This window comes from Petaurus breviceps, unplaced genomic scaffold (assembly GCF_028583685.1).
Source record: "Petaurus breviceps papuanus isolate PSGF00001 unplaced genomic scaffold, PetGlider_PUasm1.0 140, whole genome shotgun sequence".
NCBI classification, from domain to species: Eukaryota; Metazoa; Chordata; class Mammalia; order Diprotodontia; family Petauridae; genus Petaurus; species Petaurus breviceps.
In genome coordinates, this window is record NW_027185698.1 from 97,865 (window position 1) to 119,412 (window position 21,548).

General features: G+C 38.2%; 1 protein-coding gene across 5 annotated transcripts in view; it reads right to left on the reverse strand.

Moving 5' to 3' along the window:
- N4BP2 (NEDD4 binding protein 2) overlaps nucleotides 1–21,548 on the reverse strand; it is an 83,228-nt gene that overhangs the window by 60,502 nt on the left and 1,178 nt on the right. For 2 of the 5 annotated variants that reach the window (XM_069068099.1, XM_069068131.1), the window contains exon 2: nucleotides 7,677–7,771. The gene's annotated coding sequence lies outside the window, so the exon portion shown is untranslated. Of the gene's footprint in view, nucleotides 1–7,676; nucleotides 7,772–8,981; nucleotides 9,062–21,376; nucleotides 21,486–21,548 lie in introns of those variants that run through there. The other 3 variants (XM_069068115.1, XM_069068124.1, XM_069068106.1) reach the window with 3 other exon arrangements.

A 21,548-nucleotide genomic window follows, 5' to 3' on the forward strand; every position in this document is an offset into this window, starting at 1 on the left:
CTCTATGTGTAGAATGAGGCATACATTTTCAGACATGGTCAAAGAGTTGCTTTATATTTTTCCTAACCTCTACTTTTGTTACAACTGAGGGTTTTATGAAAGGTTCAAGGAGTGATAGTGGCTTGTTTTTTTAAACATAGCACCAACAAAGAAAAATTTTTTAAGAAGTCAAAGCCCACCAAGTTGTCTTTTTCTCCCCAAAAATGATTGTTTCCATCCCCAAGATGTCCTCATTAAAAATTTCCACTAAGAAAAAAATTTTAAGCTTTAGCAGAGACTGAGATAGCAATAACATTTGTATTATTTGTGCTATGCCACACAGGTTTTCTCAAGTTGTCCTAAAAAGTTTTCAAGAAACTCAACTGAAAAGAATATGATGAAAAAAAGCAAGTAAAACCAGCATTTTTTTAGCAACTAAAAATTTACGCTAAACCCTAAACCTCAAGCAGTAACTTCTTTGTGGAATGGGGTATATATTATCAGTATTGGCCAATATGTCTTTTGCTGAACTGAACTTTTGGTTACATGGAAAGATTCTTTATATGGAAGTGACAGTGATGTTTGTTTTTTAAAGATTTTTTTTTGGGGGGGGGGGGCCTTAGATTCAATCTGGCCTGCTTGTCAATACAATTATCACAAATGCTTAGGCTCCTTAAGAATCTACCCAATATGTGGTTATAATCCTTCTTTACAACTTGACTAATGTTTAATGTGAAGGTATTTGTAGAATCTATATCAGATTGCACGCTGCCATGGGAGGGAGCGGGGAGGAGAGGGACAGGGAGAAAATTTAGAACTCAAAAGCTTATGGAACTAAATGTTGTAAACTAAAAATAAAATAAAATAAATTTTTAAAGTCTACCAGATATGGTAAATCGTTAATAAACTCTGTTTTACTTTGGCTGAAAGAAGGCTTGAGTCAAATTCATTTGGGCAGAACGCAGCATGTTGGTATTTTGGGGTCCTGAGCACCCCAAAACCTCAACATTTTAAACCCCAACATTCTGGTTCCCAAGAGGCCAGGAAAACTGCTAATCTCAAGTTCTTTTCCAGCCAAGACTAGAAGGCATGTAAAGCCTCCCCTTCTCCCTACCCATTCTTGGAACTCCAAAGCACCTTCAAGGTGCTTTTTGGGCCAGACCTGGAAGGTCCCATTAGGTCAGGCAGCGAGGAGGCTGCACTCAGCCTGATTCTTTCAGGTTCTCATTCCAGTGGTTATTCTCCAGGTCATGGACCAGGGCACACCTTCTGAAGCATGGAGGACAAGGCCAGATGCCCCATCCTGAAGGGTATGCCCAATTCTTTCAATTCTATCTCCCCTTGTTGGGAAGGGAACTGGTAGTAATTTTCTCTAGTTAAACCTCCCATCTCCCTTTTCCCTCTATTTACCAGACCTCCCCATGTCCACCCCAGAAGTGTGGGAGACAGTTGAGTCAACTGGGATCAAGGAATTCCTGGGCAAGCTACTCATGCCACCCCAGCTACCATTTACCTCATAAAGTGTCCCCCCATCGCAGTCAATATCCAATTAAGCCAAAGGCCTGGGAGGGACTTAAACCATTAATTGCTATTCAAGGCCCTGACTCACTTCCTCTAGAGTGGGATCCCAACCAGGATAAAGCTTCTGAGACTTTGAAAATTAAATTGACCACACTCCAAAACCTTTCACTCTTGAATGTTGATGAAAGGAGAGGACAAACTTTCGGAGCCCTAACCCAGTCCTTAAGACCTGACCCCAGGCCAGTAGCCTATTTTTCAAAACAATTAGACTCAGTGGCTGCTACAGTCATTTTAATTGAGGTTGCCTCCCTAAGAGGTGATATTAAGGTACCTAGTTTTGCTCCCCAAGTTATTGGGAAATAATCAATAACTGTGGGGAGGTTCACTAATTTTATTTTACTAAGACAATGGCCATCCTAGCACCAGGGGAACTAGAAAGGTGGAGTGACAACAGCTAGAACTGGCCTGGTCAAAAGTAACCTCACTACCACCCCAAGTAATTTGCATAAAGAAGGAACTGTAGGGAAATAAAGTGAGGAATTTGAGCAATTTCAACTATCCTTTACAAGAAGGACAGAACTATATAACCCCACTCCTACTTCTGTATCAGTGTAGTGAGAACCACATCCACAAACTGCCCACTCTGTGAGTTCTTTCAGTGAGGAGTTTGCTGTTTTACTAAGAGCCCCTAGAGAAGCAGTGGACTGCAGAAGCTCATCAATGCTAATTCCCTGAACCTGCCTGGGAAGTCCTGTGATCTCCACAAGCATATTTCTCATACCTCTAAGCTTCTAGTTGGCCAGCTCCCAGAAGTTCTGACTCCCCATTTAGGGAGTTCAGACCCTCCCCTAAAGACCTCCTCTAGTCACCCCAAACTACTTGACCACCCCTAGTTCCCTACCACAGTGTTTCAGGGAGGCAAGATGGATTTTTTATACAGAAAGACTAAGGTACTAAGATCCAATCTAGCTGAGATTGAATCTGGCCCACTTGTCAATATAAACATCAGAAACTCCTTAAGATTCTATCCAATATGGTGAATCCTTCATAAATTTTGTTTTACTTTTTTTAAAAAGTAGCTCCCTTTATTTACTTATATGATTGCTATTATCATAACTTTATTTCAATTCAGGTAAAAAGTAAGTTTAAAAAAAAAAGTAACAGTAATTCCAACAAGATATTTTCTTTTTTTCTGACAAACTTAATCTCTGACCAAACTTTTCTAAACTTCATTTTCCTTAGTACAAGCTCATTCTTTACTGGTATATAAAGAGCAATTTGGGTGAAGTCATTTGTGTCTTTGTTGTACCTGGCTTTCCCATCCCCCAACCTCAGCTCTCCCTCATGGAAGGGAGCAGACTGCCAGGTTTAGCTCCGCCCCTAGGCAGTCAGCTCACCTTTGTGGAGGTGGGTGGGCTTCTCAGTCAGGAAGAAGTGTGTACTGACCAATCACTGTTTTTGGCCTCTGCAAGTTTCTTTTCACTTAATACCTAACTGCTGGCTGTGCAGCAGCATTCCCTTTAAAAGCTGAGGCTTTACCTGAGATCACTGCTGCACGACCTGGGATGGTGGGGTGCCCAGCCTGCCATGCGGCCAGATAGTCAACATGGTGTATAATAAAGGATCCAATTCTAAATTGTTACTTGGGGCTTGCTCCTCTTTTCTGGGTACCACATCTTGAGTGTGAGTGAGAGAGGTGAAACTTCTCACTCTATACTCTAAAATCTAGTAAGGCTTTTTATAGGAAACAGGCCAGAGTTCCCCTTCACCAAAAATCACATGATTTACAAGGACTCAAAACTCAGAGGTAGAAAGTCACCCCTCTCCTCAGTGACACCTCAGCATAAGATATTCCAAATAAGGACAGAAGTGCTTTCTCAAATGTATGTTGAGTGGTCTACTGTTGTGAGGTAGATCACTGAGCTTAAGACTGTGCACCTGACTTCCAGCCAATATGAAGAAAAGGGTCAGCAGGGGGGTGGGGGAGAATTCCCCATTAGGGTTTTATAACTTCACCATTTCCTTTTGTAAATTGCTTCTTCTCTATGACTATTTGTCAGAAGGGGGGTTGCCCTTTCTCGAGATCGTAATAAACCATTCTTTTCTGCTTCCTACCTTGAGAAGCCTCTGTGTATTATTTGGGTAAGGATTTCTGTTGCACACAGTTTTAGGGTGCAGACAAGTATAAAAATGCCAAAAAGAATGCCTCCCTAATTAATGATACTATTGAAAAACAATAGTGAAGCAGATAAGACATTCAGCAACCCACATGAAAAGATCAAGTATTTACATAGTTGATTAGAGATATAAATCAAAACAACTGTGTTACCACATCACACCTATTAGATTGGCTAACACAACAAAACAGAAAAATGATAACAGTTGGAGATGTGGGAAAGCTGGAACACTAATTCATTGTTGAGAGTTAATCCAACCATTCTGGAGAACAATCTGAAACTATACCCAAAGGGCTATAAAAATGTGCATACCCTTTGACCCAATAATACTGCTTCTAGGGCCATATCCCAAAGACATCATAAAAATGGGAAAAGGACCCACATGTACAAAAATATTTATAGCAACTCTTTATGGTGGCGAAGAACTGGATATTGAGGGGATAACCATCAATTGGAGAATGGCTGAATAAGCTGTGGTATATGAATGTAATGGAATACTCTTGTGCTATAAGAAATGAAGAACAGGCAGACTTCAGAAAAATCTGGAAAGACTTATAATGAACTAATGCTGAGTGAAGTGAGCAGAACCAGGAGAACATTGTACAGAGTAACAGCCAAAATGTGCAATGACTAACTTTGATAGACTTAACCCTTCTCATCAATGAAAGGTCCTAAAACAATTCCAAAGGAAAATACCATCCACCCAGAGAAAGAACTATGGAGTCTAAATGCAGAGCCATTCTTTTTGTTTTGTGTTGTTTTTTTTCTTTCTCATGATTCCTCCTATTTGTTCTAATTCTTCTATACAACTTGACTAAGGTGAAAATATGTTTAGTAGGAATGCATATGGACAGCATACATCAGACTGCATGCTGTCTTGGGGGAGGGAAGGGATGGAGAGAAAACTTAAAACTTATGGAAGTGAATGCTGCAAACTAAAAATAAAATAACTCAAAAAACTAAAAAAGAATATTACATTGTTCAGATCAGGTCTAGCTTCCAACTCAGCTATTAGCCTCTCTGACCAAAGCAAATCACTTAACTTCTCTCACCTCAGCTTCTTCAATCCTTCAATCTGTTAAACAATGTCCTACCTGCCTCCCAACTTACCTGAAATGACAAAACCAGGATTTCAAAAATGTAAAACCATTGTATAATGCAACATAATTAGTTTTTCCTATGACTGTCAAAAAAATTCCTCTTTCAAGGGGCAGCCAGGTGGCTCAGCGAGTAAGAGCACTGGCCCCAGTGTCGGATGACCTGGGGATCGAATCTGGGCTCAGATACTTAGCACCACACCCAGAAATAACTGGCTGTGTAACCTTGAGTAAGTTACTTAACCCCAATTGCTTTAAAAAAAAAATCCTCTTCCTTGATTCCCCAGTAATTTTGGAGAAGCAAAGACTGAATAACAAGTTTCCCCAGTAATCTATCTGAGGAAAACAAAAACAAGAAAAAAATCCATGCTTCATTTATTCTTTAGTTTTAGGTATGGATTGTGTGTCACTAAAACAGCTGACTACAAAGGTCACCAAATAATGTTCACCACAAACTCACAAATTAAATGTAACTGAGTTTTCACTTGCTATGAATGTCTGCCTATTTAACTGTCTACTTCCAACTACCTGCAACTCGATATTCTGTTATCAAAATTTTCAATAATTTTTTAATAGTTATAAATTCAGAATCAGAAGGAACCTTTATGGCTATCTAGTCCTAACCCAGGAGTTTTCTGGTAAATATTTAAATATAATCTGCATTATTAATATTTTCTCCATCACCTTAAGTCCAAAACAACAAAAAAAAAATAAACCAAGCCCTGATTTGTAGTTTGCTGATTTCTGAGGTACAAATGCTTACTCTGAAAATTTAACAATCTCCTCTGAAGATTGAGTCTGAGCTGCAAGCTAATGTTAGAACCTACCTAACCCTACCTAACACACAGTTAAGCCTACCTAACATAGGGCTAGCCTACCTAAGACAAAAGTTCTTTCCTCTTAAGTAGGAAAATCACACTTCAAACCCAAGTTTTTTATTTAATATCCTGCAATCTTTCCTCTGTCACTTCAAATTAGAAAGTATCCTGGGTACAAAAGTATGATTAGGAAAGCTTCAGCTGCATCTATACTCTGGCTTTTCCCAGCACTTATCTCCCCAAAAGTAGCACAACAAGCAGAAGAAAGCACAGGACAAACAACTGCTGCTGACCAAGGAAGAAATCTTTTTGTTTTTAAAAAAAATCAGTTATTATAACAAATAAGATGTCAATTTAATCCTTACAGTCTAACTCCTTTCCTCCTGCTCCCCAACATATGTGGAACTTTTTAAAGTTTTTAAAAGTATATTGTTTTGTTTCTAATCAGAATTTTATGCTGATGTTCTTGGTTCTATGCTAATTTTTCATTCACACATAGTCTTCAAGGTCTACACTAAATTGAAGGGTTCAGTTTCAAGAAACTGCAACATTTTGCATTTCTACATTTCTTTAGTAATGAAAATAGAATTTCTTCTATTTCCTTCTGCCAAATATGGAACTTGTTCCTTCAACTGACTAAAGGTGACTAGAGCCTCCAAAAATCTTTAAGATTACCAAATGTCTAGGATCAGCCTTAGTTAGAAATTTTTTTTAAAGAATTTTGTAGGATGGGGTGGCTAGGTGGCGCAGGCTAGGTGGCACAGTGATTAAGAGCGCTGGCCCTGGAGTCAGGAGGACCCAGGATGGTTCCAGCCTCAGATATTTAACACCCACACAAAATAAATGGCCATGTAACCCTGGGCAAGTTACTTGACCCCAATTGCTTTAGGAAAAAAAAAAGAATTCTGTAGGTGCTCAAAAGACTCAGTCAAATGCTGTGTAGGCCTATTATATCAAAGAGCAGCAGAAGCAGCACTGGCTTTGAAATCAGAGGAAATTAGAAGCTTAAATTAAGTCAGATCCTCTCTCCAATTCCTTCTCCTTCCTATGTCCCATCAACTACTTATAATGCTCAAAAATCTAAGATCTATAATAGTAGGTAACAGATCATCAGAGACAAGATTTTTCCTGTACAAAAGGGGAGAGCTGCAAAAGCACCTTTGGAGTCACCACATTACCACCTCAATCTAAAAATACCTAGTTCACAGATCTAATTGAGTGACAAAGTCCCTAGAAAGTATAACTACTGACTTTGGCTGATTTCCCCCGAGCATCCTTGGTGACCCCTCCTTCTCTACACAACTATTTGCCTTCCTAATTGGCTACTTCCCATCTTTCCCCACTAGAGCATCTGCACAGGTGTTATAACACAGATGTAGAGAACGTGAAGCCCTCTCCCACGGTGCCGATACATTTCAGTTGAAGCCCCCAGGACAATTTGAGTCTTTAAACTCAACCTAGCTTACCACTCTTCCATTTTGTGAGCTAGCCTTGGCTTTCCCTCCTGCCTGGCTTTGAGTTTTATTCCCTGAAGACTTTCTTCTGTACCTATTCACATTCAAAAGTCAGTTAAAATCTAACCTTTTTCCTTCAGCGACCACCTCAGCTGTAAATGATCTCTTTTTACCACCTCAGCTGTAAATGATCTCTTTTTGTCTCAAACACAAATGGCACTCATTACCTTTACTACTGATCTGGCACTTATTTACTACCCTGTTATCTTTTCACGGTTCTATTATATCTAATATAAACTCCTTGAGGATATAACTTACATCTTCTTTACAATCTCAATAGGGGCACAAGTAAAGTAAGTGTTCCACAAATATTTATTTCTTTAAGATAATGAAGACCAAGTGAGAAAATCAATGGGCAGTTGGTCAAAAGGACCAAGACTAAAGGATAGTTTTGACTCCCCAGACCTGCACATTTTATACTATCACAAGTTGTATTATATAAATGACTCCAATAACAGGATCCATAATATTCAGTTCTCTTTCTGGCAATTACTAAAATGTTTTTAAAAATTTAAACAAAAAAGCCCAAAAGTCAATATGGTGACCTATAAATAACAACAGAATACTTACCCTTTGTATGTAATTGATATCACCCTGTTGAAACCAAGGTCGAGGCTTGAAATCACTACAGTTGATTGTTTTACGAAGCATAGTGTCAATTCTTGCTATGAAAAAACAAGAAACCAGGATTTCATGAACTTATATGACCACTGAACAAAACTATATACAAAGACTCAAATACATATTCCCAAAGCTATATAAATAAAATCTTTTAAAACCAAACCTCATTTTTAACTGAGCACATCTTATTACTAAAAGAATTCTATGAATCCCTTCCAATATCATCCCCATTTTATGTTAGGTTCTGATTTTACTGCGTTGGATTTTCTTAGATGAGACAATTATGTCAAGGTTTCATATCGTTTATCCCCACACGAACATGCAAGCTCATCAGTGTAAAATTATTGTTAAAAAAAAGGGGGGGAGGGCAAAAAAGGGAAAAAGACAAAGGAGAATAGGTAGAGAAGGTTGAGGTAAACATCATGTTGCTCTGACACTTACGCAACTGGTATCTAGGTACCTAGCAATTTGAGCTATTACCCAAATTTATTATGATACCCTGAAAAGAAGTTCCAGAAAAAAAGACTATGATGAATTCAGGAAAGCATGGAAAGACTTAAAGGAATGGATGAAAAGTGAAGTAAGCAGAATGAGGAGAAAATATACAAAATGACCACAATAAGTAAATATAACAAAACAATCAAAACTGAACACAGCAAAATTATAATGACCAAATTTGGCCCCTAAAAAAAGATATGAAAAGACACCTTTTCATCCACTTATTTGCATAGTGGGATTATAACAGACTTTTTCAATATGTTGTTTTTTCTGAATGTTTTTTCTTCCCAATTTATTCTTGGCTGCAATGTATGGGAAGAGGTAGGGGAGTTAGGGAAGAGAGAAATGCAGTAGGAAAGCAAAACGACAAAAATATTAATTTTAAAAATAAAAAAGTTCTAGCACACCAGACAGAGTAATGGCTATAGGGTTCTACTTATGGGCTTCTCAGGAGCAGAATGGGTTTTATCTCCACCCTCTGCATATACTGGAAGATATGGAGGAATGGATGAATTAGTTGGGAAAGGAGTCACTGGCTATGAACATGGCCCAAGAAATACTGACCTGATGTCTTCAATTCCCTCTTTTGTAACTTTTGAGAGGTTCCTTTGAAAACCTTGTATTGACCTATGTGACTGAAATGTGAGTCTTTACATAAGGATGGAAGCCAATGACCTACAGTGTTATAAAGATGATCATCGATTTGAGGATGTTTAGATTTATCAATCAACCAATAAGCATTTATTAAGCACTTACTATGTGCCAGGCTTGATACTAGGTGCAGAGCTGAAGGTATAACCACAAAGATGAAATAAGTCTTTGCCTTCAATGAGCTCCTGTTGTGTTTAGGGGAAACAATACATACACATAAATACATACAACATACATTCAGAGTAAATACAAGGTAATTTCTAAGGGGAAACACAGGAGATCAGGAAAGGGCCTCCTATAAAAAAGGGCTCTTGAACTAATCAGTGAAGAAAACTAGGGATTCCAAACAGCATGTGATGAAGGATATCCCAGGCAAAGGAGACAGCCAGTACAAAATAAAAAAGACAAGAAACAGAATGTTTTATGTGAGGAACAGCAAGGGAGCCATTTCCACCAGATAAAAGAATGAGTAAATGAGAGTAATGTATAATAAGTCTAGAAAGGTAGGTTGTACCAGGTTGTGAAGGGCTTTAAATATCAAGCTGGGGAAATAGTAGTTGATCCTAAAGGTAAAAGGAGAGTATTAGAATTTATTGAGGAAAGAAGATGTGACTTGGTCAGACCTTTGCTTTAGTTACTAATATTTTGTAAGCTTATATAAAAAGGATGGATTGGAATGTAATGAGTCTGCAAGAAATACAATTAGGAAGATGCTCCAGAAAAGAAGTGATGACTCCCATGAAGTAGTGTGGTAGCTGTGTAAGTAAAGATAAAGGGAAGGATGCAAAAGATAGTGTGAAAGTAGATTTGAAATTGATCTGTCTTCCTTAACACATCTTTTTGAAAACTGCAAAAGAATAAATGAATGTCCAGAAAGACATCCAGACAGACAAGTGCAACTTTGGAAGCTACAATTTAAATTTCCATAATGAAAAAGATTCGATATATCTAAAACTTAGTCGGTGATATTGCAATGGAGTTCAAAAGAGACAAAGGCTGACATATAGATCTGCAAGTCATCCGAATGAAGATAATTGAACCCATGGGAGCTAATAAGGTCCCCAGAGATTATAATATAGAGGAGGGCTCAGGAAAGAGCTATGGGGTACATCCACAATTAATGGGTGGGACACAGTGATCCATCAAAGGAACCTGAGAAGTGTACAAAGACTGAAGAGAATCAGGAGACAATAATATAACAAAGAGAGAATGGTCTGTGTCAGATGCCATGAAAGTCAAGAAGGATGAGGACTGAGAAAGGAGGGGATTTGGCAGGTTAAGAAAACACTGGTACTTTTGGTAAGCAAGTTTCAGTTAAGCTGATAAATTTGGAAGCCTGAAAGCAAGGGATTGAGATGTAAGAAGAGGAAGTGAAGGCAACAAACGTAGACTTATTTCTAATACTTTGCATGTCAAAGTAAGGAGAGATGTAGGATAATAACTTCAGTGATAGGGTCAAATGAGGTTTAAAGATATGGGAAACTAGCACACATTTGTGCCAGCTGGGAACGAGCTATTATGGAGAATTATTCTTGATTCCTGAAATAATGGGAACATTATATACCATTTGTAAGTTCCTTGTTTTATCTTGTTTTGGGGTCAGATACTTAGCTAGCTGATTTATATGAAGTAGCTTAAATCAAAAAGTCTGCTATTCAACGGAAAGGTTTCCTGTTTGGGAATGAACCAAGGACCAAAGAGGCAGATCTCAATGGTGATAAGTTAAATTCAATCATTTTTCTATAGAAGATGCCCTGTATTTATATAAGCAAAAAGGAATCATCCCTTCTCAGAACTCAATCTATACCTTCTTGAAAACTGGCTTCTAATACCATAAATGCATGAAATTTAGTTTACCAATAATATTTTATAAAAATATGTATACCAGTACAAAATTTTCTGTTGGTTTTTATACAATCACTTCCCAATAACTGGCTAGGTCCATCACCATCCTCATCAACAGCTTACTACTTTTTTTAAATGGCTCTTTTATATTTAGAATTCCCTGGAATTTATTGTAGGAAAAAAAAAAGCCTACTTGCCACCAAAATGCTTTCCAGTTTTCCCAGTAGCTCTCTTCAAAGAAAGAGGACCTCAGTGGTTTATGTTAATGCTAAGCTTATTGAACACTAGGCTACAGTATTCATTTGCTTTTATACCTTATTTATGTAGTCAATTCTCAATTTACTTTTACTTTTCTTTAACCAATACCAAATTTGATAACCACTGCTTGGTCCCCTTCCTTCACTGCAATTTTTCTCATGATCTCCTTAATGTATCTTATAATAACATATCTTATAATTTTATCTAATTCTGTAAAGCAGTACTTTGGTAGTTGGATACAGCATTATCTGTTAATCTAGACAATGTCATCAAATTTATTACATAAGTGCAGTCTACCTATGAACACTGCATACTGAATTTCTCAATTATTTTGTTCTGTCTATTTTGTAATGGCATCTGACATCCAGAGTTTATTCTAGGCAGTGCCCCAGGCTGGTTCCTCCCCTCAAAGAAAAAAAAAGGGGGAGAGCAGCATTCAGTCTCTGGGGAGATCTGTCTAGCATTGGTCAGAAGCAGGAAACCAGAAAAAGGCAACTAGAGAGGCAGCTAGGTGGCTCAATGAATAGAGCACCGGCCCTGGATTCAGGAGGACCAAATCCAACCTCAGACACTCAACAATTATTAGCCGTGTGACCTTGGGCAAGTTACTTAACCCCAATTTCCCTGCCTTTTCCCCTCCAAAAAAAAAAGAAACTAAGAATTCCAAGGAAGAAAAGTGAAAAAGTGAGTAAAAATTCAGCTCATAAGCAGATAAAGAAACAAAGAGGCTCATAAAGGTAGAAGAAAAAAAATCAGTAAAAAGGCAAAAAGAGATGAGAACATAATGAACAAAATATTATGTTATGAACAAAAATGAACTAAAATGCTCCAGCAAAAAAAGAGAATCCTACAGACTCCCAAGAAATCATGAAACCATTAGTAACTTCAGAATGATTCAAAAGAGAAATTAAACTTTTAAAAGAATATATATTATGGCTGAAATTACATCAAATATCAGAGCTATCAATGAAGAATTTAAAAAGATAAACAGGATACAGAACTTATGTCAGTATAGAAAAATCTTTAACTCCAAGAAATGAGAGGTTATCTAATCCAATTTACAAGTAAACTTCTGGAAAACAACCTGTGACTGAATCAGTGACTGTCCATGTTATTGCTCCTCTGATTTTAGCCTCAGGCCATACTGTGGCATTGATGTAGACTGATTATTTTATATTTATTAAATGAAGTTTTATCTTCCCTGTTTGTAATTTTTTTAAAGCAGGTGAATTAGAAGCATTTTTTTCCTTAGGAAATATGATGTGAAAAATGTATATTGGGTTCTTTTTTGTCTTTTTTGAGGGGGGAATGTAGGGCAATCGGGGTTAAGTGAATTGCCCGAGGTCACACAGCTAGTAAGTGTTAAGTGTCTGAGGTCACATTTGAACTCAGGTCCTCCTGAATCCAGGGCTGGTGCTCTATTCACTGTACCACCTTGCCGTACCCCAAAAAGAGTTTTTTAAAAAAATTCTTTATTTTAAAAAAAAGCATTTTTTTTAAAATTCAAGTTCTGATTCCATCTTTACCAAGCAACTCTGTGGATCAGTAATTAGATTTCCTCGTAATATCTTTTAGGAAAGGGTCCATCTTCTTTAATAAAGCATTACCCCCCCAATGCAAATTAACAAAGTAGCACTACAGTTTACAGTCTCTTAAACATCTATCTAATCCTTTAAAAAGTTCTACTCTTGGGGCGGCCAGGTGGGCTCAGACACTCAGCACCCACCCAGAAACACCTAGCCGTGTAACCTTGAGCAAGTTACTTAACCCCAATTGCTTAGGGGCGGCCAGGTGGCTCAGCGAGTAAGAGCACTGGCTCCCTCCGGCTCCAGTGTTGGGATGACCTGGATTGAATCCCGGGCTCAGATACTCAGCACCACACCCAGAGATCACTGGCCGTGTGACCTTGAGCAAGTTACTTAACCCCGATTGCTTAGGGGCAGCCAGGTGGCTCAGTGAGTAAGAGCTCCTGCTCCAGTGTCGGGATGACCTGGGGATCGAATCCCAGGCTCAGACACTCAGCACCACACCCAGAGATCACTGGCCGTGTGACCTTGAGCAAGTTACTTAACCCCGATTGCTTAAAAAAAAAAAAAGTCCTACTCTTCTGTGTCTTTTGTATCTTGGGATCGAGATGACATTGCAGCATTCTCACAGACTAAGTCAATGGAGCATAACCTCTGAAGAGTTTTGATAACCCTGAGGACAAGTCTACCTACACAGAGAGGTTCATCACCAGTAGGCTGGACATTTGGTGATGAAGTCTTTGATCATGGTAACCTAGAAAAACAAAGAAAAATACAAAATTTTTACTTTCCTTTTTTTCCATTAGGGAAGGCAGAGTAGCTGGAAAAGGGTACAGAAGGTACAAAGAATTGAGTAGTTTTTAGATCTGTAAATATTAACTGTTGGGGTTGATATATGTGAGAGGGGTTCATCCAATGACTAAAAAATAGACATACTACTGGAATAATTCAGGCACAACAATCTTGCCATTTCCACTATAAATGAAATCAGAACTTCCAAAGAAATTAGTGCTAAATAGAAGGATGGCTCACAAGTACAAATAAAGGAGTTGGCAATGTTGGTTTTATCACACACCCAAAGCCAATGACTGGTCATCTTGTATTGTATCAGTCATGAAGGTTACAAAAAGGCTGCCTTCTAAAGAGAAGGAGGGTTCATAGGTACTCTCCTTGGACAATAATTGCATCTTACGTAAAAAAGAGAAATAAGAACTCAAAAAGTCTTTCCAAATTAAATCAATATACATTTCAACACTCAACATGTTTAATATGAAGAGAAAAATAGGTGAGGATAACAAGGAATATTAGAAAACATGGGTCAGAAGGAGGCCAAAGACATGTAAACTATACAAAAGCCTTATACCTCACAATCAAGAATACTTTAAGAGGGGGCAGAGCCAAGATGGCAGTACAGAAGCAGGAAAAACTCCATGAGCTCCCCCCATAACCACCTCAAATACCTATAAATTACGACTCTAAACAAATTTTAGAACTACAGAACCCAAAGTGACAGAGAGAAACAAATCTCCTACTGAAGGCAGCCCAGCAGGCAAACTGGAAGGGTCCATTGCTACATGCTGGGAGCTGAGCCCAGGGTTTTAGCCCCAGGGTGGCCTGACCACCAGTGGCTGGAACAGACTTCAGGAGAGTAGATCACCTATACTATGGCAATTTCCAGAATTATCAACCCATAAACACCAAAGACAAAGTAAAAGGTCAGTGTGGAACTCTGCTGGGATGGGGGAGGGGTCCATTCCTGCCCCTGCTCCCACAGTGAGAAGGGGCAGAGGCCCTGTGGCTGTGCAGACACCTCCACATGGCTGCTTCAGAGCTCCTGGACCGCATATCATAAAAAGACCAAGTGATCATTCAGAGGGTAATCACTCCTGCTTTAACCTGCTTGGATTTGGATCACAGTCTTCAGTGGAGGTCCTGGGGTGTGTGACCAGCTTGCCAGAGCATGTGGAGTCTGCAGAGAGAGCACCCAACTAATAGCTCCGGGAGCTAAGAAAACCCCAGCGATTTGGGACAAAGCTCTCCCCTCTGGAAGCAGAGTTCTACTGTGGCAAAGAGCTCAAAAGTCAAGTAACTGAGTGGCAACATGAGCAAGCAAAGGAAGCAAAGCAAGCACAGCAATATAACTTTAAATTCCTTTTTTGGAGACAAAAAGAAACAAAGCATGGAACAGGAGGAAGACAACAAAGTAAGAACTCCTGTACCAAAAGCTTCCAAGAAAAATATGAATTGTTACCTGGAGAGGCTTATACAAACTGATGCTGAGTGAGAAGAGTAGAACCAGGAGATATTTGTACACAATTACAAACACAACGTGTGATGACCAACTTTGATAGACTGGACTCTTCTCAGCAATGCAGTGATAAGTCAATCCCAAAAGACTCATGATGGAGAAAAATGTGTGCATCCAGAGAAAGAACTAGAAAGAACTGAGTTTATATCCAGGTGGAAGCAAAATACCTGATCTTTTTCCTTCTCGTTTGGTTTTATGTCCTCTACCATTTTTCATTCCATCTGATACAATCCATCTTTATAACCTGACTAATGTCTAATGTGAAAGTATTTATAGATCCTAGACTTGACTATATGCTGCCATGGAGGGGAGGAGAGGGGAGGGAGGGGGACAAAATGTGAAACTCAAGGAATTGTGGAATTGAATCCTGTAAACTAAAGGAAACAAATTTTAAAAATCAAAAAATTAAAATTAAAGAAAAATATGAATTGGTTACAGGCCATAGAGGACCTTAAGAAGCAAATAAGAAAAGTGGAGGAAAAATTGGGAAGAGAAATGAGAATGATGCAAGAAAATTATGAAATAGAGTCAACAGCCTGACTGAGGAAAACAACACCTTAAAAAATATAACTCTAATGGCAAAAGAGGCTCAAAAATCCAATGAGGAGAAAAATGCCTTAATAAGCCAAATTTGCCAGATGGAAAAAGAATCTCAAAAGCTCACTGAAGAGAATCATTCCTTCAGAATTAGATTGGAGCAAATGAAAGCAAGTGACTTTATGAGAAATCAAGATACTATTAAACAGATTCAAACAAATAAAAAATAGAAGGCAATGTGAAATATCTCATTGGAAAAACCATTGACCTGGAAAATAGATCCAGGAGAGATAATTTTAAAGTTACTGGACTACCTGAAAGCCATGATCAAAAAAAGAACCTAGAAATCATCCTTCAAGAAATTCTCAAGGAAAATTGCCCTGATATTTTAGAACCAGAGGGCAAAATAGAGGTTGAAAGAATCCACTGATCACCTCTTGAAAAAGATCCCCAAAAGAAAACTCCTAGGAATATTATAGCCAGGTTCTGGAGTTCCCAGATCAAGGAGAGGATATTACAAGCAGCCAAGAAGAAACAATTTGAATACTGTGGAAACACAATCAGGATAACACAGGATCTGGCAACTTCTACATTGAGAGACTGAAGGGCTTGGAATATGATATTCCAGAGGTCAAAGGAGCTGGGATTAAAACCAAGAATCACCTACCCAGCAAAACTGAGTATCATGTTTCAGGGGAAAATATGGTCATTCAGTGGAATAGATGACTTTCAAGCATTCCTGATGAAAAAACCAGAGTTGAATAGAAAATGTGACATTCAGATACAAGAAGCAAGAGAAGCAGGGGTGGCTAGGTGGGGCAGTGAATAGAGTACTTACTAGCCATGTGACTCTGAGCAAGTCACTTAACCCCAATCGCCCTGCCCTCCCCCCTCCAAAAAAAAAAAAAAAAAAAGGAAAAACCTCTAGGGGCAGCTAGATGGCACAGTGAATAGAGTACCAGCCCTGGATTCAGGAGGACCTGAGTTCAAATCCGGCCTCATATACATTTAACACACACATAAAAAAAAACTAGCCCTGTGACCTTGGGCAAGTTACTTAACCCCAACTGCCCTCCAAAAAGCAAAAAAAAAAAAGGTTGCATGAGAAGGTAAACAGGGAAAAGAAATCATAAGGAACTTATCAAAGTTGAAACATTTACATTCCTACATGGAAAAAATGATAATTGTAACTTATGAAACTTTTCTCAGTATGAGGACGGTTGAAGGGAATATAAATGTATATATGTATACATACATAATGTGTATATAAGAGGGTATATGTGTGTATGAATACATGTGAGTGTTTATATACATATATATATATATATGTACATGTTTACATAGACAGAGGGCAACAGGATCAACTGAATAGGAAGGGATGATATTTGTTAAATAAAATTAAGAGGTGAGAGAGGAATATAATGAGAGGAGAGGGGGAGAGACAGAATAAGGTAAATTATCTCATACAGAAGAGAGGGAAAACTTTTACAATGGAGGGGAAGAACAGGAAGGCAAAAGGGAATGAATGGGTCAACCTTACTCTTATTGAATATGGCTTAAGGAGGGAATAATGAATAACATATACACTAAATTGGGTATCTTACCCTACAGGAAAGTAGGGGGAAAGGGATAAGACAGGAGATGATAGAAGGGAGGGAAGACTGGGGGGGAGGGTAGTTATAAGCACACACTTTTGTAAAGGGACAAGGTCAAAGTAGAAAATAGAACAAGTGGAGGGCAGTATAGGATGGAGGGAAATAGTCAGTATTTCACAATATATCCACTATGGAATTGTCTTGGTACCTATTTACAACCTATATTGAATTGCTTATTTTCCCAGTAAGGGTGGGTGATGAGGGAAGAAGGGAAACAATCTGGAATTCAGTTTTAAAATCAAATGTTTAAAAAATTTATTATTATTATTATTTTACATACAACTGGGAAATAAGATATACAGGCACTGGGGTATGGAGATCCATCTTGACTTACATGAAAGTTGGAGGGGGGATGGGGGAAGATATAGGAGAGAGCAGATTGGGGGAGGGGATATTCAGTGGGATCACTGTTTAGGGGTGATGGGTAGGAGAAAGACTGGAAGAAAGTTTGCAACTCAAAAGTTTTTGGAAATGAATGTTGTAAACTAAAAATAAACATAAATATAAAAAAGAATACCTCAAGAAAAGTAGGCAATGGACATAGTGAATATCAAATACCAGAAAAAATAAATTTGATTTTAATTTTAAAAGACAGGAAAAGACTCATTACTAATATAGGAGTCATTCCTGAATCAGCTATCAACATAGATTTATCAGAGCAAAGATCAAAAATTCTAAAATAATAAAATATTTTGTAATCAATTAAAACAAGCCAATTTTGACCTATTCAAATAAGTTACTGCCAATGAAAAATGGGTCAAGAAAACAGAAAAGACATTGACATTAATTATAATTTCATATTGAAGTCTAACCCATGTAAATCAATTGCCATGAGACCAAAAGAAATTCCTTTGTCAGTCATACCTTTAATGAACCCAAACTTCTCTCTAAAAAAACAAAGATCTATTTTTATTTTTTTGCTTTATTGCTCAGAAGAACCAGGAATAGCACTCAAACATCTGACTTATTTGCTAAGATAATTTTTGAGAAGGAAGCCAAAGGCAACATTGTTTAGAACCTTGGGGTCCATGGCTAGATTTCAAGAAGTCTAACATCTTCAGCAGGAAAAAAAATTACATGTTTATTGTCATTAACCTTTGGTTTCCTTTGTTATCTTATTTTATTTTGTATATTTAAAAATACTGTGAAAGGGAACTAGATTTTCACTAGATTTTCAAAGGGGTCCATGATAAAAGGAAAAAAATTTAAGAATCTTTGGTTTGGAATGTAAATGCAGTCATAAAGGATGATGGAAAATTGTGAGAAATTTCACCTAATAAAACAGAGAGCAGTGAAAAGACAAACCTGTTTAAAGAAAGCTTGTCAAGTGACCCAACTAAACAAAATCATGACAAGGGTATTTAAAGATGAAAATGAAATAACAAAAGAAAAATGAAAGCAATGTTCAAGAATACTGGTAACGGGAATGTAAATTTAAAGATCTTCCCTGCCCCTAGGCTAAAGTGCACCAGGAGCCTGGGGTGGGAGGCTTGTTTTTCAGTAGATACTTTTTGATTGGGCAGTGAGTCAATAAGGTTGTTATATTCTCTAAGCCAGGAGAAGGCTATATAAGCCATCTGATGTGTAGCTTTGTTTTTGGGCTCACTTTGCCCCAAGTGTTCTGTGATTTGATGAAACTCTGGGAAGTTTTTGAGAGTCCCCGGCTTTGAAAAACCCAGATGTTGATTTGGTATGGATGTAATGGTTGGACAGTTTGGAAACTCTCTACTTGATCTGTTTCTCTGTCTTGATAATTATGTGTATTCTGAAGTTCAGGGTGCTGACCTTTTTCCCCTGAACTAGGTAAAGGATACACATTTGACTGATTAAAGTAAAGTAAGCTTGTTAACCCATTTTGAGTTGCTTTCCTTTATCAAAGCAGATCCAAGAACCTGTGTTGGCAGACACCCTGGGGACGCTGGGGTGCTTGCTGCTACAATACTAACCGTGGATCATACTCAATATTCATGATGCACGTGTTCATCAGAAGTAGAAATGAGATCTAATAAACAACTAACTAAATCAGAATAAAGACTGGAAAAGCAGACTAAACCAAGTGTAAACAGATCTATTTGTGGGATTGATATTATCATATTTAAGGAATTACTTAAGGACTATAAGTGTCTGAAGATCTGGAAAGCAGAAAGGGGAAAAGGTGACAGAATATACTTACCTGTATGCCAAGTTTCCAGGTTTATATTAAATTTTAATGAGTTGTTTACACATGCACCACATACCTATCAAGGACTTCCTCAAGGAGAATAGTAGGAATCTGGCAGGTTTTCCCAAGCTATAGCAGACTGCTCTATCAAACTGTATGTGGTTCTGTCCTGGGGCCTCTGCTCTTTATCTGTACTATCTCTCTTTCTCTCTCTGCCTCTCAGAACCTTATCAGCTCCCAAAGATTTAACTATCATCTATATGCAGATAACTTACAGTTCTATATAAACTAGCTGGATCGTCAACATGTCTAAATATGAATTCATCCCCTCCCCACCCCCAAACTTCAGTCCAATGTCTCAGGTTTGTAATCTCAGCCTTATCTTAAGACTTCTCATTCACCTTCACTCCACATATCTCCTAATTAATTGCTAAATCTTGCCATTCAATCACATATCTCAAAAAGCACTCCCTTTCTATCACTTGAAAGCCTTCATCAACTACAACCTAGATCAGTGCCTCCTAACCTATCTTCCTGGCTTTATCTAGTCTCTTATCACTCCATTTCATTTTACAAAATGCTCCAGAAGTGGTTCCCCTTAAGCTTAGATATGACCTTATCACTCCCCTATTCAATCTGCTCCACTGCCTTCCTATCCTATACAACTGGCCCCAAGCCACCTTTCCAGTCACTCCTATAATTCAATAATCTGGTCAAATTGGCCTCTCTTCCTCAATCACAACACTTCATCTCCCATCTCTTTACTTTGTATTGACCATTCCCAAAGACTGAAATGTACTCTCTCTCTTTACCTCCAAAATAGTCTCTTTCTTTAAACATGAAAGTCAGGAACCATCTTCCAAGTGAAGCCATTCCTTAACTTCAACTGCTAGAATCTTCCTTCCTACAGTGCCTTGTATTACTATTTATTTACTTGTCTATTAGCTTGTTTCCCCAATTTGAATAGAAGTCATCATAACTAGAGATGATTTTATTCCATGTACTTTTATCCCCAACATTTAGCACAGGGTATGCAATATTTATTAAGTGTACACAGTAGGCTTTAATAAATACTTGATTAATTTACCATCACACAATTGAAAAATGTAGAGAATATAAGATCCCAGTGTACCTGTCTGTTGATTACCCAAAAAAAAGCTTCAAAAGGACAAAACATAGCTGTTTTTCAACAAAGTGCCTCCCATCCATACATCAAAACCATTCAAAATTTCTTGAAAAAGAAAACAAATAATCTTGTTCTACAACCCTTTGAGATCTTAAAAATCAGGCAAGGCACATTAACAGGGAGCCAAATGCTCCCCAAAGATCTTCACTACCATGATAGAGGAAATCCACAAGAGAGTACAACAAATTCAATCAATCAAAAATATATTATTAAATTGAAGAGAATTTCCTACAGATGTCAAGGTGCTCCAAATTTCTGTTCATGGATGAATCATGCTAGCTGCATCAAATTCAACATTACAGACTCTGCTGGCAGATATCTAGAGCCATTAAAAAGGATTTGGCCAGACCATTCACACATGAAAAACAAAAAAACAAATGGATGAAGAAAGAATATCTGACCTGATGACATATGTCTCAGACAGCTAGTTTAAACAATCCTAGAATTAAATAGGAGAGATTGCCTTCCAGGAAATTATTCCTTTATTGATCTCAAACTTCTTCCAGAAACAAAGACTCATCTTTCCTACAGCTCTAAAGAATCAAGTGGAACAGACATTCTTGAACTCATGTGAAAGAAAAGGAAAAAGAGTCACATTTTCCAATACAAAAATGATACACTGCCATTTCTTTTCAAGTTCCACCAAAAGTTTTCGGATGGCAGCATTTAGTTTGGGTTGGGGGTCAAGAATAGGACCTTTCTTAGGGCAAGCACAAGACTTAGACCAGAGGCTTTTTGTAATAGGGAACAACTCGCCGCAGGCCCCACAACCCCACCCACCAAGGCAGCTTCCCCATCAACTTAGTCACCAGGTAGGGAAGGGCCCTGAGTCACCTGCCCAGGGTCTTACAACCCTCAGGTGAGGGGGACAAACTTGAATCTAGGTCTCTCTGGTCCAGGGCTAAATCTAGATCCACTGAACCTAGCTAACCAAGACAGGACGAAGTTGGGCAGAGAAAAGGTATTCAGAAAATAATTGAAAAAAAAAAGATAATGATGGAAAGCCAAGAAAAGAAGAACTCACCTTAGAAAAATTGTCTCTTAGGGAGGAAAACAAAGAGGTAATTAATCGCTGTTTTCCCAGAGAACTGTTGATCACCGCAGTTTGCTCCTCGGTTCCACATCGCACTCCCCCTCCCCATCCCAGCAGAGTAACTAGTCTCCATGCAACCGAGCTTTTTGATTGGCTGAAGGAT